Source organism: Phyllostomus discolor, chromosome 6, assembly GCF_004126475.2.
Source record: "Phyllostomus discolor isolate MPI-MPIP mPhyDis1 chromosome 6, mPhyDis1.pri.v3, whole genome shotgun sequence".
NCBI lineage: Eukaryota > Metazoa > Chordata > Mammalia > Chiroptera > Phyllostomidae > Phyllostomus > Phyllostomus discolor.
Genome location: NC_040908.2, coordinates 22,568,668 through 22,582,026, shown reverse-complemented (window position 1 = coordinate 22,582,026; position 13,359 = coordinate 22,568,668).

Sequence of the window (13,359 nt, the reverse complement as noted above, 5' to 3'; positions counted from 1 at the left end):
TGAGGCATTTCCCCCACCATTGTTCATTGTTCATGTCCCTGGGTCATGTGTTTAAGTTCTTTGGCTACTCCATTTCCTATACTGTACCTTACATCCTCATGGCTATTCTGTAACTACCTGTTTGTACCTCTTAACCCCTCACTTCTCACTGTCCCCTATAAGCCCCTCCTAGCTGGCAACCTTCTGGTAACTAACTTCTTTTCTCTTACTTTTAAGAGTCTCTATCTTTAACCTTTGGCCTTTTAATAACGATGTGTCTTGGAGCTGGCCTCTTTGCATCCATCATAATTGGGACTCTGCACTTCCTGGATTTGCATGTTTATTTCCTTTATTAGATTAGGGAAGTTTTCTTCCACTATATTTTCAGATAGATTTCCAATTTCTTGGTCTTTCTCTTCTCCTTCTGGCACCCCTATGAGGTGACTATTGAACCTGTTAAATTTGTGCCAGAGGCTGCTTGCACTATCCTCATTTTTTTAGATTTTTTTTCTTCTTGTTGTTCTTCATGGTTGTTTTTTGCCTCCTTATGGTCCAAATCATTGGTTTGATTCTCAGCTTCATCCATTCTGCTATTGTTCTTTATTTCAATTAATGTATTTTTCATCTATGACTGGGTCTTTTTTTATGCTGCTGAAGTCACCTTAGTGAAGTTCCTTGAGCATTCTTCTAACCAGTGTTTTGAATTCTGCATCTGACAGATTGCTTATCTCCACTTTGTTTAGCTCTTTTTCTGGAGTTTTGATCTTTTCTTTCATTTGGGCCATGTTTCTTTGTCTCCTCATTTTGGCAATCTCTCTGTGTTTGTTTCTGTGTATTAGGTAGAGCTGCTTTGACTCTGTGTCTTGGTAGTGTGGCCTAATATAGTAGGTGTCCTGTAGGGTCCAGTGGCACAGCCTCCCTTATCACCCAAGATGGGTACTGGAGGTGCTCCCTTTATGTGGGCTGGGTACACACTCCCTTTGTAGTTGAGCGTTGGTTGCTCTTGGCAGATCAATGGGAGAGATTTACCCAGGCCAGTCAGCTGCAAGGATTGGCTGTGACCACTGACAACCAACCTCTGCCCTCCATAGATGATCAGTTGTGCAGGGTCAGGGTGGTGGTACTCCGATGTGGTCTGTAGCTGTGCACTGAGTGCATTCGCCCTGGGGTTTCCTGGGTGGTGCAGACCAAGGTCATCCCTGATCTGTGTTTTGCCCAGGGAAACCTGCCTGAGCTATAAAACAATCTGAGATGACTGCTGCTTGTGCTGGGCTAGGAGATTCCCAGGTGAAGCCAAACTGTGACTCTAATCTGGCTGCCTCTAGGCTTACTGAAGCCAGCTGTTGCTTGTTTGATAGGATTTGGGAGCCAAGACCAACCACTCTTATGGAAAAGCAGCTTGGGTGGACCCATAAATTGGGTGGGCCCGTAAATTGGGTGGGGTAGATCCTCTGTGGATCTCCAGGGTGGGTCACAGAGTGTTAACCAGGTTAATGGAGTGTCAGATATGGTACCAGCCTACCAGCTCTGTGAGGGGGAAGGCTTCAGCAAAGGCACAATGGCCTCTGCTTGTCCTAATGCTAGACGCTTCAGTTTTTCCCAGTATACCACTGGTGCCCTTCAAGCTGCCACCCTGGTTCTGGAGCTCAGAAGGAGTGAGTCTGAGTAGGTGGGTGAGTCCATGTGTGGGTTCCCCAAGAGGAGCTGCTTAAAGTTCCAGCAGCTTCCTCCACTGACTCAATCCCTGCTGGGTTTTGCAGCCAGAAGTTGTGGGAACTTATCATCCTGGCACTGGAATCCTGGGCTGGGGGGCCTGGTGTGAGTCTGGGACTCCTCGCTCCTGAGATATCCCTCCTGAATTTTTATCCACGCAGGTGTGGGGCCAGCCCATTCCGAACCCCTCCTACCAAGTCTGGATGGTTGTGGTTTCTTCAATTCTATAGTTGTTAGACTTCCATTCAACTCAATTTCAGACGTCCCTGAGTGATGGTTGTTCTATATTTTAGTTGTAATTTTGATGTGGTTATGGGAAGAGGCGAACCATTGTCTGCCTACTAAAATTCTCCTTAAATGAGTCTAATTCCAAAGGCTGCCTAGCCTCCCTATAAATACAAGGCTAATTGACCAGGTATTTGATTCTCCTGCCTGAAAACAAATATTTGGATGTGAATCACTGACCAAACATCGTAATGCCTGACATATCCTTCCAAACCCACTCAGGACTAGCAAGTGACAATTAAACCTACAAAGCCGGAACAAATCTTTCTAGCTCTAACTATGCATTTAACTCACTAACGCTTAAAGCTGTTTTGGCAATAGCCTCATTAGATTGTTCCAAGGTGCTTCAATTAAAAAACACAATATTATTCAAAAGTTGGGTTATGCATCATTGTACAAAATACTTTCTATTAATTGGTATTTATGAAATTACACAAATTTATGATGCAGTGGCAAAAAATGTTTATAATATCGAGTCTGAAGCACTTGCCTACGTGGTGTTTTCTGAATCGTCAAAGAAAGGTGTGATTTTTGCTTAATGTGTTTCAGGGTTAAATAATATATTTGAGGTTCATTCTTGGGAAATTGATCATATGTACCTAATAAGACCATACCTAGGCAGATCAATTCCCAGTTTATCCTGCATTGTACACTTGATCTTAGCCAGAAGGCTGAGAAGTTATTACCCAGTGTTTTGGATAAGAAAAGCTTACAATCCACACTTTAAAGCTGAAAGAATTAAGGTGAAGTAACTTGCCCATTGTCCGTGGAGGGAGCAAGAGGAAAAGCCAAGACCCAGGATCTGGGTCTCCTGTTTACTGTATGGTGGTTCTTCATTTGTCAACCGGACCACCCACTTCCCCTACAACCCTAGTGAGTAAAGTCAACTGAATGTTACCCTGGCTCTAATGTGTGACTATGAACTGAGGAGACAAATTTAGTTTTGCCTCTATGTACACTCTGACAGAATTTGCACATCCAGAATTCACATGAAAGTTGTTCTGTAAAGGAATTTATCCGGGAATGATATTTTCCTTCTCACATTGTGAACTGAACAAACAAACAAAAAGTAAAATGGCTTGTTACTTCAGAGTCACACTGAATTTCAATTCAATTTGATTCAATAAACATTGGGTAAGTATCTATCATGTGCCACACACAGTCCACTGGGCAGTGGATGTGTGGAGGCTGATAAGACATGGTCGTCTCTGCCTGTAAGGATGTACAGGTTGTAAAACAGGTGAGTCTGATGAAGTGGTGCCCAGGCTACTGTAGTTGCCCAAGGAGGGGAATGAAAGGTCATCTGCAGGAAGCAGGTTGATGGGAGGGAGGAGCTGGTACTTAAGGATAAGAAGGCAATTCCCAGGTGTAGGAAGCACAGGGATCATTCCTGCGGAGAGGAAAGCTGACCAAGCACTAGTAATCTGGATGCTTGAAAGTGAGTTTTTGGAGGTCACGTCAAGAAGTAGGGTGGAGCCAGGTCCCGTGTGTCCCTCTAAGGGACAACAGTGACTGGAGCTTGCCCTCTGACAAAGGGAAGCCGAAGAAGGACTTTAAGTAGGATAGTAGCCAAGAGCACAATATTTGGCAATTCCAGCTTTGGAACCCCATGAGGGTCCCTCCTCCTCTTCTCTCATTGGTCCCCTTTGTCCTCTGAGGAGACTGTAATTTCTGCTCCCAGGTTAACAACCAGACAGCCCCAGCACAACTCCTGGGAGCCATTGCGCCGTCACACCAGGCAGACCGCACAATTGTGGGTCCCAAGTCGTATCTACCTGCCTTAATTACCAGGCTTGACCCAAATGGTCATCTGCATGACTTTATAGTCAAGACAAACAAACCAGAGACTTCCCATTAAACAAAGCAAAGTCTGAACCCCTGTTCCAGCTGCTTAGTATAACAATTTTCAGCTGTTCTCATCCTTGGTGCTGCAAGAATGATGAATTTTAGAGACGAGTCAATGGAGTTATGACCAGGAGAAAGTCATTATGTGCTTTCTGATAGGCTGCTGATCAGCAGGCGAACTAGAAAAACAGAACACAAAAAATAGAAATGTCCTCAGTCTTTCCCCACCCCAGAGACCTGGCCTCACACAGTCTCCAGGAGGACGAGAAATATCCAGACCCACTTGATGTCTAAACGATTCCCGCCCTGGCCGTGCTAAGGACAAAGAGGTTTTACCAAAAGCTATTCCATCCCCTCCTGTCTCTGGCAGATAATTTCCTGTCTCTGTTCCCACCTCTGTCTTCCCTCTTTGTCTCTCAAGTGTCCAAGCCAAGCTCCCTGAAGCCACTTCTCACCAACTGCTGCTTGGTTTGCAGTCGGCCTGGTTTGGCACTGAGGGTCTCATCGAAGCCCCTAGGGTTACTCTCCTCTGCTCCAGGATCAACACTGTGAGGGACACCCCACTCGCATGCTGCAACCCACAGTCCACTCCTCTTGGTCCAGTAGAGAAATAGTTGCCATGTGTCACGTTTGCAAACTGTTAGACTAGTAACGAAGGCAATTTCACTGTTGGCCCTGATATCTTAATATCTTCTTTGTGCTTATGAGGATCACCTAGCACATCAACAGGTTTATATAGTATAAAATTACCAGTAATATGTGTAGTACATACACAGGGTATTTATTACACAGACATTCAGGGTCCTGCAAACTTGGTCATTTTAATCAGCTAAGTTAAGTACAAAGTTGTTTTTTTTTTAGGACAGCTTGTTAATTTATAATTTAAAGAATATGCAAATATAACTCTTATCTACCTGTACTCCCTTCATTAATACTTCAATTCTCTTGGATTCTTTCTTGTCCCTTTGAAGGATCAAAATTTTTTAAATACATGTTTCATTTTTTTTGAACCTTTTATCTTGAGCCTTTCTTGGCTTTGCTTATATTTTTAGAGAAAGATATTAAGAACTCTCATTATCAGTACTGTGGGCCCCCAGTAGGAAGGGGGAAGGAAATTGCCACTGACATTGAGTTTGGGGTTGGAAGGGAATTGTTGGGGGTGGAGGGAAAACGGCTGCAGACCCACTTCTTCCCCAGGAGTAGAAACCATGGTCCAAACCGCTAGGCTCAGGGAGTGGAGCTGAGTCTGACCCAGGGTGGGCTGGTCTGTGGGGGATTCTGACTGGCTGAACAGGTAAGGCACAGTGTGAGATTTCTCAGTATACTGAGTTTGGGTGTCCCATGTATATCCAACATGTTTATCTGGAGGTCCATCTGTCCTGGGGAAAAAACTAAAGTGGACAGGGCTCTAGCCAATTGGAGCAGGGTTCAAGGATGAGCCATGGCCCCGACAGGGAGCTGGAGAGGGAACTGGAACCAGAAATCACGGCTGAGGACAGTCAGGCAGATGGACCGTATGTGGTGGCTATAGCCCCGCGCTTCTGTGTACACCCAAAGGAAGATTCATGCTTGCCAGGAACGCTGCACACGTGGCTTGGGACTCTTTCCAGCTCCCCCTCAACAGCAGGGAAGGCTCCACACGCATTGTAAGCATAGTCTCACATTGGTTCGGGCAGAATGAGCCTACAGATCTTGGAACTCTTGTCTTCCTATTATGAAGAGCTTCTTTCTTCTTTACCTCCTTATCTATCCAGAGATACCAGTGTCTTACATTTACAGTTCACAAACAGTTTCATACAACACTGCCTCAAATGGAGTCTGACACCAGCCAACAAAACTGAGTAAAAGAGGAATTATTACAGATAAGGAAATGGAGGTCAACTAAGTTGATCAAGGTCGCACAGTTCATCCTGTTATTTTGCTCCCTGCTCAAGTTCAGGGCTGCCCACATTCTGGGGTCAGTTCCAAGGATGTCGACAGGGAATTTGCTGGCTCAGAAAAATCCATGGTTCTGATACGTTCCATGTCAGGCACAAGGAACGTTGCCTGGGAAAGTTCCCTGGGCCTTTGCTTCTTCGATCTCCAGTCTTCTCTCTGGACTTTTCCAGTTGCTGATGGACTCTGGACTGTGTCTGCCTAAGCTCATCAGGCCCACCTGCTCTTCCATCCCTTGAATGACGCCCCTGGATTTGGACCTAGATTTTCACAATTTGCAAGCCCATAGCTGTCTCCTGTGGAAGGAAGTGATAGATTATGTATCTGTAGGTCCCTCAAGGCTGAGTCTGGGGGAGGAAACACTTGGGGAATGAATATTTCTTTCCTGCTCCACATTTTATTCCCTTTTATGAAGAATTCATTATGTGTTTTTGAAGATTTAAAATTATGTCTCAAAAATAAATGGTGTCTTTCTCATGGGTGGTGGTCTTGCCTTGATGAGTCTCAGAGAGTCTTTGATCTCTGTGATGTGTGGAAGTAAATTTCCATGCCACACATGGACGTGCTAAAAGGCGATGATCAATTTATTGAAAGTCACAAACTAAGGCAGAGGTGAGACGGAAACACTCTTTCAATCTCTTTACCCCTAAACTTTGTCTTTCCCCAACATGACAGGCAACACCGGAGAGCCTGGATTCATCTGCTATTCAGCTGGGATAAAGAGCTAGTTATATAGATCTCCAGCAGGTAGAAAGTTCCAGAAAACGAAATGATCAAAAGAGACATGATGCTACTGATCATTCATTTCTCATCTTTTGATCTTCTTCCTAACATCCAAGGCAAATGTTTTAGAGAATCTACCAAGGGTGGGAAGGCCACAGTGCAGGGTTTTACCAAATACCCAGCATCACCACCTTGACCCTCCCACTGCCTAATTCCAAAGGTTCTTACAACTTCTAATCTGTGGACTTGGCTTGCATCCAGGATGGACTTCAGACTAGGATGCTGGTCATGGGATAAGGATACACACATCATCTACGGTAACCTGAGTATCAGCAGCAGTGGGTCTCTGAGGCTCATGGCGTTTCCAGACAGCCTTTCACATAGGAAATAAAGGACACTCCTCTTATCACTCTATGTCTTAGGTTGGGTACCCTAGAAGCTGAGCCCTAGGTGGGGGATTCAGGTGCACATATCTCAGAGGGGTGATGCCCTAGGAGAAAGGGAGTGAGGGAAGCAGAATGAGACTGAGGAAGGAGCTAAGGAAGGATGTCACAGCAGCCAGAGTCAAGCTTTGGTCTGATCCCAAAGAAGAATGGGTTACACCACAGAGCCTGAAACAGGGGTGCACCCTTTTGCACAGGGAGGGGGTCACTCACCGGCAATCAGACTTTGGTCTGCCCCCTGAATGAGGGTGGTGGTGCAACCTGCAGGACAAGGGTTTCCCACGCCATGGAGGCTGCTTTTCCAGAGGAGGGGCCGGCTCTTGGGTGAGCTCTTTGCAGCCATCCAGGAGGGGCATTGACAGAGTCCACTGACTACGCAGGGATGAATGAATGGCAATCAATGTGGACTATTTGGCAGAGCTGAGGCTGTGGAGATGCCTGTTATATTCTGGTTTCCTGGAAATAGACTGAGCTGCTATTGTTAGGAGACTAATCTAGGGTTTGTGGGTCCTGAAGCTTATTACAATTTGGGGAGGCACAAAACTGAATGAAAAATTAGCCTGTGTGAGGTGATGGGTCCCGAAGCTAAATTTTTGTTAGTCTCATTCTTCTTTGGGTGTTTTAGCTCCTTTGTGAGAAGAGACAACTGAGGTTCCGGCTGTAAGTGAAATTGCCCAAGATCATCAGTCAAGGAAGTGGCTGGAGCCGGAGCCCTATTCTGGCTCACAGAACAGAGCCTGCTCTGTGATAACACCAGCCGAGCCCACTGCAGAGGATTCCTGGGAGGGTCAGGAGATAACAAATGAGAATATGCTTAGTAAGCTCTCCTTGAAGTGTTATGTGGCTGGCTATAAGGCATTCTGATTAAGTGAGCTATTGATCTGTGAGATAGAGTTATGCCATCTTGTGTAATTTGGTCAAAGGGGATACATATGTTTTTTCTCCTGAGCTTTCTATGCTGGCTTGCTAGGTTTGTACAAAAGTAAATATCCCTGGTTTGATTCAAAGTTGCAAGCTCCCAAAATTGGCATGAGTAATAAAATGATAAATCTCCCAGGCTCCTGGCTACTTGTCTGGGCATGAAAACAGAAAATGCAGGCTTTGTCATAGAAAACAAAAGCATTCTTCCTTATCCCTCTACCAGCAGGGATAGTTAGTGACCACTCAACGGGTCCGTGAGAGGCAAGGCCAGTCTGAGGAGATTAAACAAGTAACAAGAGGGGGTGGGTGTCTCAGACTATGGTGCAGAGCAATGATATGGTAGGTTTCTAAAAACATTTTTTATTTCTATCCAAAACCTGTTGCCAGTAGGCGCAACTAACTTGAAGTCCTAGTTGCAACAATGTATGCCCAGTGAATTTTCCTTCATCCAAATTTTCATCAGCAGTGTGTTGGAGGGGCCCATGAGTTCCCTGAAGGTAACTAGATATTGCTTACTTGGGATTATACTGAGCAGTTCTACTGAATTTTGGGGACCACATCTCACTGAAAGAGTTGAATAGCTTTGATGCAAAAAGTCCTTTTTTCAGAGAACTTGTTTTCAGCCCCTTTGCCTCAAGGTACCCAAACCCAGCCAGCTGGGAGATACCAGCTCTCGGCTGGCCTGTCTGCAAGCAGAGGACACGCCATGGTCATCTTATTCGTGCTGTAAAGTCTTTGGAGAATGAAGGCAAGAGGGCTTGAAAGCTGTCCCCTCTCCTTTTCATATCACTGGACCGTTCATCTTGCATGAGGAGGAATTACTAAGTGGTGTGCTATTTCTCCATCATCTCCTGACCCTTCTTGGTTTTCACACAGGACCATCTTTTAAAGAGTGTCTCTCAGCTCCTGGAGGACGGGGATGGGTGTGAGCCCTGTGGGCACTCCCTTCACGTGCCACTCTGTTTGTAGGGCTACATTGCGCTTGGCCTGGGAGAAGGTTCTTCGGGGTCACAGGTGTGGGAAGGAACAGATGAATGGGTGGGGGTGGGGCTAATGGGTATGAGGAAGCACAGAAGGAGAGGACACTAGGTTTTGCAGACCCTGGGATTTTAGGATTTTGTGGATTCATTTGAAACGGAAGTGGGCCATTCACTGAGGCTGATGGGGGAGCCGAAAGAAGAAACCAGATCTTTGGAACTCTCCTAACTTCCCTTTTTCCACACCCTAGAATTCTAGGTCCAGGGCTGCCATCAGCAGTCACTTGGATGTTACATTTAATGAGGCATTTAATGACAAAATTTAGGAAAGTAATAACCTGAAAGCCATTTTCGAGGAACTCCAAAATTAGAATGCGTGGTTTTCCTCCCTCTGTCTGTGGCATGTAATACTTGCTACTGCCAAAAAGGAACCAAGGAAAAAAAATTGATTTCCTCCTTCCTTCACAACAAATGATACACAAGCATGGGGCGTGAGTTAGAAGGCCTGGACTTCCTATCTGTGCTCGTCAACGCTGGCCATGATCGGGACAATAGAGACAAAACCACTCTCGTCATCAGTAAAATGGAAGCGACAAAGAGAGTTCTCTTCCCACCTGAAAGAGGGTGCATACAGGGACTGTGATTCAAAATTATTACAGTGTAGGGAAAAATAATGCCTATTGGAAATAAGAGGACTTGAGTGACATCACGGGCATGACCTCTAGGGAAAAATGACTCCCATTCTCTACGCCTTTCCTCTTCCACACGGGTGGGACTGACACGGGTCACGGGGTCCAAATGCCCACGCCTGGAGCCCTCCTCCTCTGGGCGCTCCTCGGATAATAATAAAAGTAATGGGAGCCAGCATTTACTGAGCACATTTATGAGCATTACTGATATGTATTTAGTGCAGAATCAGTATTATCTCACTTATTTCTCACTCTAAGTCTTTGCGATATCGTCCTTTTTTAGATGCAAAAACTGAACTCAAGAGGTTAACTCACTTGCCTGAGATTATACAGCCAGCAAAATATAATTCCCTCACTTTCTCTAAGTGTCCTTCATATTCACTCTGGCTCAGATCAGCCTTTTACGTCGTTATTTTCATTCTCTGGCCTTTTTCTGAGGTTTCCACCTTAGCTGCCTGTTAATTTCATCGGCACATCTGCTAATTCAAGGTGATACAGCCAGGTAAATCTGCTAGACGGCAAACTGTGAAAATAAGGCATTTTGCCTGTCGTGTTAATGGCTATATTCTCTGACACATAGGTGACATACACATATTTGTCATATGAAATATTGATTACTGAATAAATGGTATGTCCACAGAGACTCAGATTCAGGGATCTGCTTTTGGGCTGAGATCAGGCTTCTGAGAGCTCTGGGTCTGGGTTGCCTGTCCATGCCGGGGGGGGGGGGGGTACCCTTTAGGATTTGAGGGTCCAGGCAGGCAGCTCCCCCGGGGGCAGCCCTGATAGAACCCCTGATGCAGGATCCACCCAGAACATGTGACTGAAGACTGCTCGCAAGAATGCACAAACTCCCACAAGGTAACATAACTGTTCAAGAGATGTGTGTCTATCCTTGGTGTTAAGACCGGGATGACACTTCTCCCAGGGAGCCTCATAAACAGGGTCTTGCGTGATGAATACACAGTGTTTTCAATGACTTCCACGCAGAAGACACCATGGAGATACTCTGTGGCTCTCTGCTATAGCTATGCTCAGAGGAGGCGGACGATAGCTTCTGGAAGTTCAGCCAGACGTCATCGAGCCCGGTCCTTGGATGCCGCTGAGGAAGCAGCCCTTCGCCTGCTTTAACCTTCCTTGCGCCCTGGCTGACTCACCGTGGGGGTCTGCTCTCCGGGAGCAGTAGGCCACCCTGGGAACACTTCCTTCTTGGATTATTCCGAAAGCAACACTAGAAAGTTAAATACACGCTCTCATACTGTACCTCTGTGCCTTTTCTCTGACCTGTTATCCCCAAATATGCTGGATCTAAAAGACCATTCCACTTGGAGGGAGCCAAAGTATTCAGTGAAAAATTTCTTATTGCTTTCTAAATAAGATGATATTAAAAAATGCAAAGTGACCCCAGCAACAGCCATCCAGTTTGGCGCTGGTACCTTTGGTTTTGGTACAAATTTAAGACTACCCTCGCCCAGTAATGAGAAAAGGGCAGTGGGGTTCTCATCCCCAGAAATGCAAGTTTTCTTGCATGCATTGCTGAGGTGGCAGGGATTTGGAAAAGCCAGTTATTTAAAACAAACACTTCTCAAACTCTGGAGCCGTGGGGAGTCTTACAATTTTCTTTGGAGAGGTAAACTAAATTTCAGACCTATCATTTTGATGTTCAAAGTCCCCAAGCCTAGAGCCAGAATGTTTAGGGATGCTAGCAGCGTTGCAAGGAAAAGCTCTCCCAAGGCCTCGTTCTGTCCCAGCCATCCTGCTGGTCCCACCTGCCCATCCAGAGAGAGATTTGGTAACCCCAACGCCCCTGGGAAACTACCAACCATGCACAAGCCTGCCTCCTGCTTTAATCTGGCCTGGCAGGTGATCCGAACAAAGAACCACTTCATTGTTGGTGGAACCAGCGTTGACCACATCCTGCTGGGTTTAAAGCCATAAGCCACACTCCTGTTGGCACGGGTTCAGTAGTGGCCCTCTTCTCGGTTTTGTAAGTCAGGATTTCTGAATGGGGTTTGGGTTTACCTTCCTCTTCCTCCTGGTCCATAACAAACGAAAGGACACAGAGGGTATGAATAGTATTATGCATCCACAATGAGGGTAGCGTTAGAGGATGACAAATGTAAGTTCCACTAAAGAGTCCTCGGCCAGGGCAATGGACGCCAGGAAGAGACTACTGACCCCTGAAGGAGGTGGCGCGAGCAGGTGGGCAGCTCTGATTCCTCTTTGACGTGCCTGGACTGTCTCTAAATTGTGATCTGAGGGAGGGCAGGAAGGCCCTGCCTCCAAGCATGTCCACTGTTGGGACTCTGTTTCTTACTGCAAGCTAAGGGTGCTAAAGCACCCTATTAAAATCAGTTACCTTATGGTGGATTCTGCCTTAAACATGCCCAGTTTTCTAGCAGTAATAATTACTAGCAGAAAGGAAAATGCTTTGGGATGGGGGTGGGGAAGACAAAGGGGTAAGGGGGCACAAAGAGGTGGGGAGCGGCAGAAAGAGTCCTCAGGTTGGGACAAGGCTTTGCTTGGAAGAGAGGTTGAAGAAACTGTTGAAAGAAAAATAAGCATTTTGCTTCCAAACTGCACTGTCTCCCAGAGCCACGAGCAAGACAAAACAATGACTAAGGGTCCCCCTGTGCCACCAGCGGGTTGAGAACGTATCCAAGTTGAGAAAGTGGAAGGGGGTGAAAGAAGAGTGGAGGAGAAGAGAAAGGAAAGGGAGAAAGGAGAAGGCTTCAGGTCGGGGGGTGGGGCAGCCTCAGGGAGGTCGTTAGGGGTAAGCTTCATGCCCAGATTCCCCCAGCTGTCTGCCGATGACCATGGGCCGGGGATGTGTCTGAAGGTGCAGGCAGTGTGCAGAAGTGGACGTGGCACTGGCTCGGACGTCAGGGGTTCTAATCCCTGTCCTGTGGTAACTGGCCGGATGACCTCTGGGGTTTCTTATCTGTACCAGGAAAGAGCTGGCAGTGTGGTCTCAAAGGTTGCTTTCAATGGGATCAGTTTTTGTGTTGTGAAACGTTAATGAGTTTGAAAGCCCCAGGGTTCCACCACCTCGACCAGAAGACGTCCTAATTAACCCAAGGGAAGGACCAGCGGTGGAGGCCTCGGCCACCACTCACTCCCAGCCCAGAGCCTCATTGTTGGCAGAGTGTTTACAGGAAAAGTTCTTGGAAACTGCTGCCTGCCTTAATCCCTTTCTTTAACCTTGAGATAAGAATGCCTTTGTTTGAGTCTCAACAAGTCTCAAATTATGTAACTCACTTTTATTAAAACTCTCCCTGACTGTTTTATATTCAGCCTTTTCGCTGCCCTGGTTTGCGGCTTTAATTGAATAGGTGGCCTTGTATTTCTGCTCAGTTCCTTTTTTTTTTTTTTGTCTTTCAGATCTTGACGGGATAATCACATTGGTTTGTTTGGTAAACACCGGGGCCAGCTCTGCAATCCAGCCTCCTGACAAATGGCCTGTGACTGCTCAGGGAAAGCCTTGTTTCTCCAGCAGGGCATCAGGACGTCTTCAGGGGAGCAGACCCCAGCCAGGCCAGATCTGCTTGCTTCCCAGACCCCCAGCTCCTCAGAAAGCCAGATGATTAGTTCTTGTTTATCAAGCAACCCCAGGGGATGAGATTTATCTTTAGGACTGGATAGCCCTGACACCCCAGCCAAAGCAGCTCCCTTCCCCCACGCAAAATTCTTCTAAAACGGTCTTCGTAACACTCACCGCTATTTGAAATTATCTTCTTAACTGATTTTGTTTATAATAACTGTCAGGCTCCACCGTGAACTTCAGTGTGAGGTCTCCCAGGAGCAGGGGTCTCTCTGCCAATGCCCACAACTGTGTCTTGCATCAGGAGG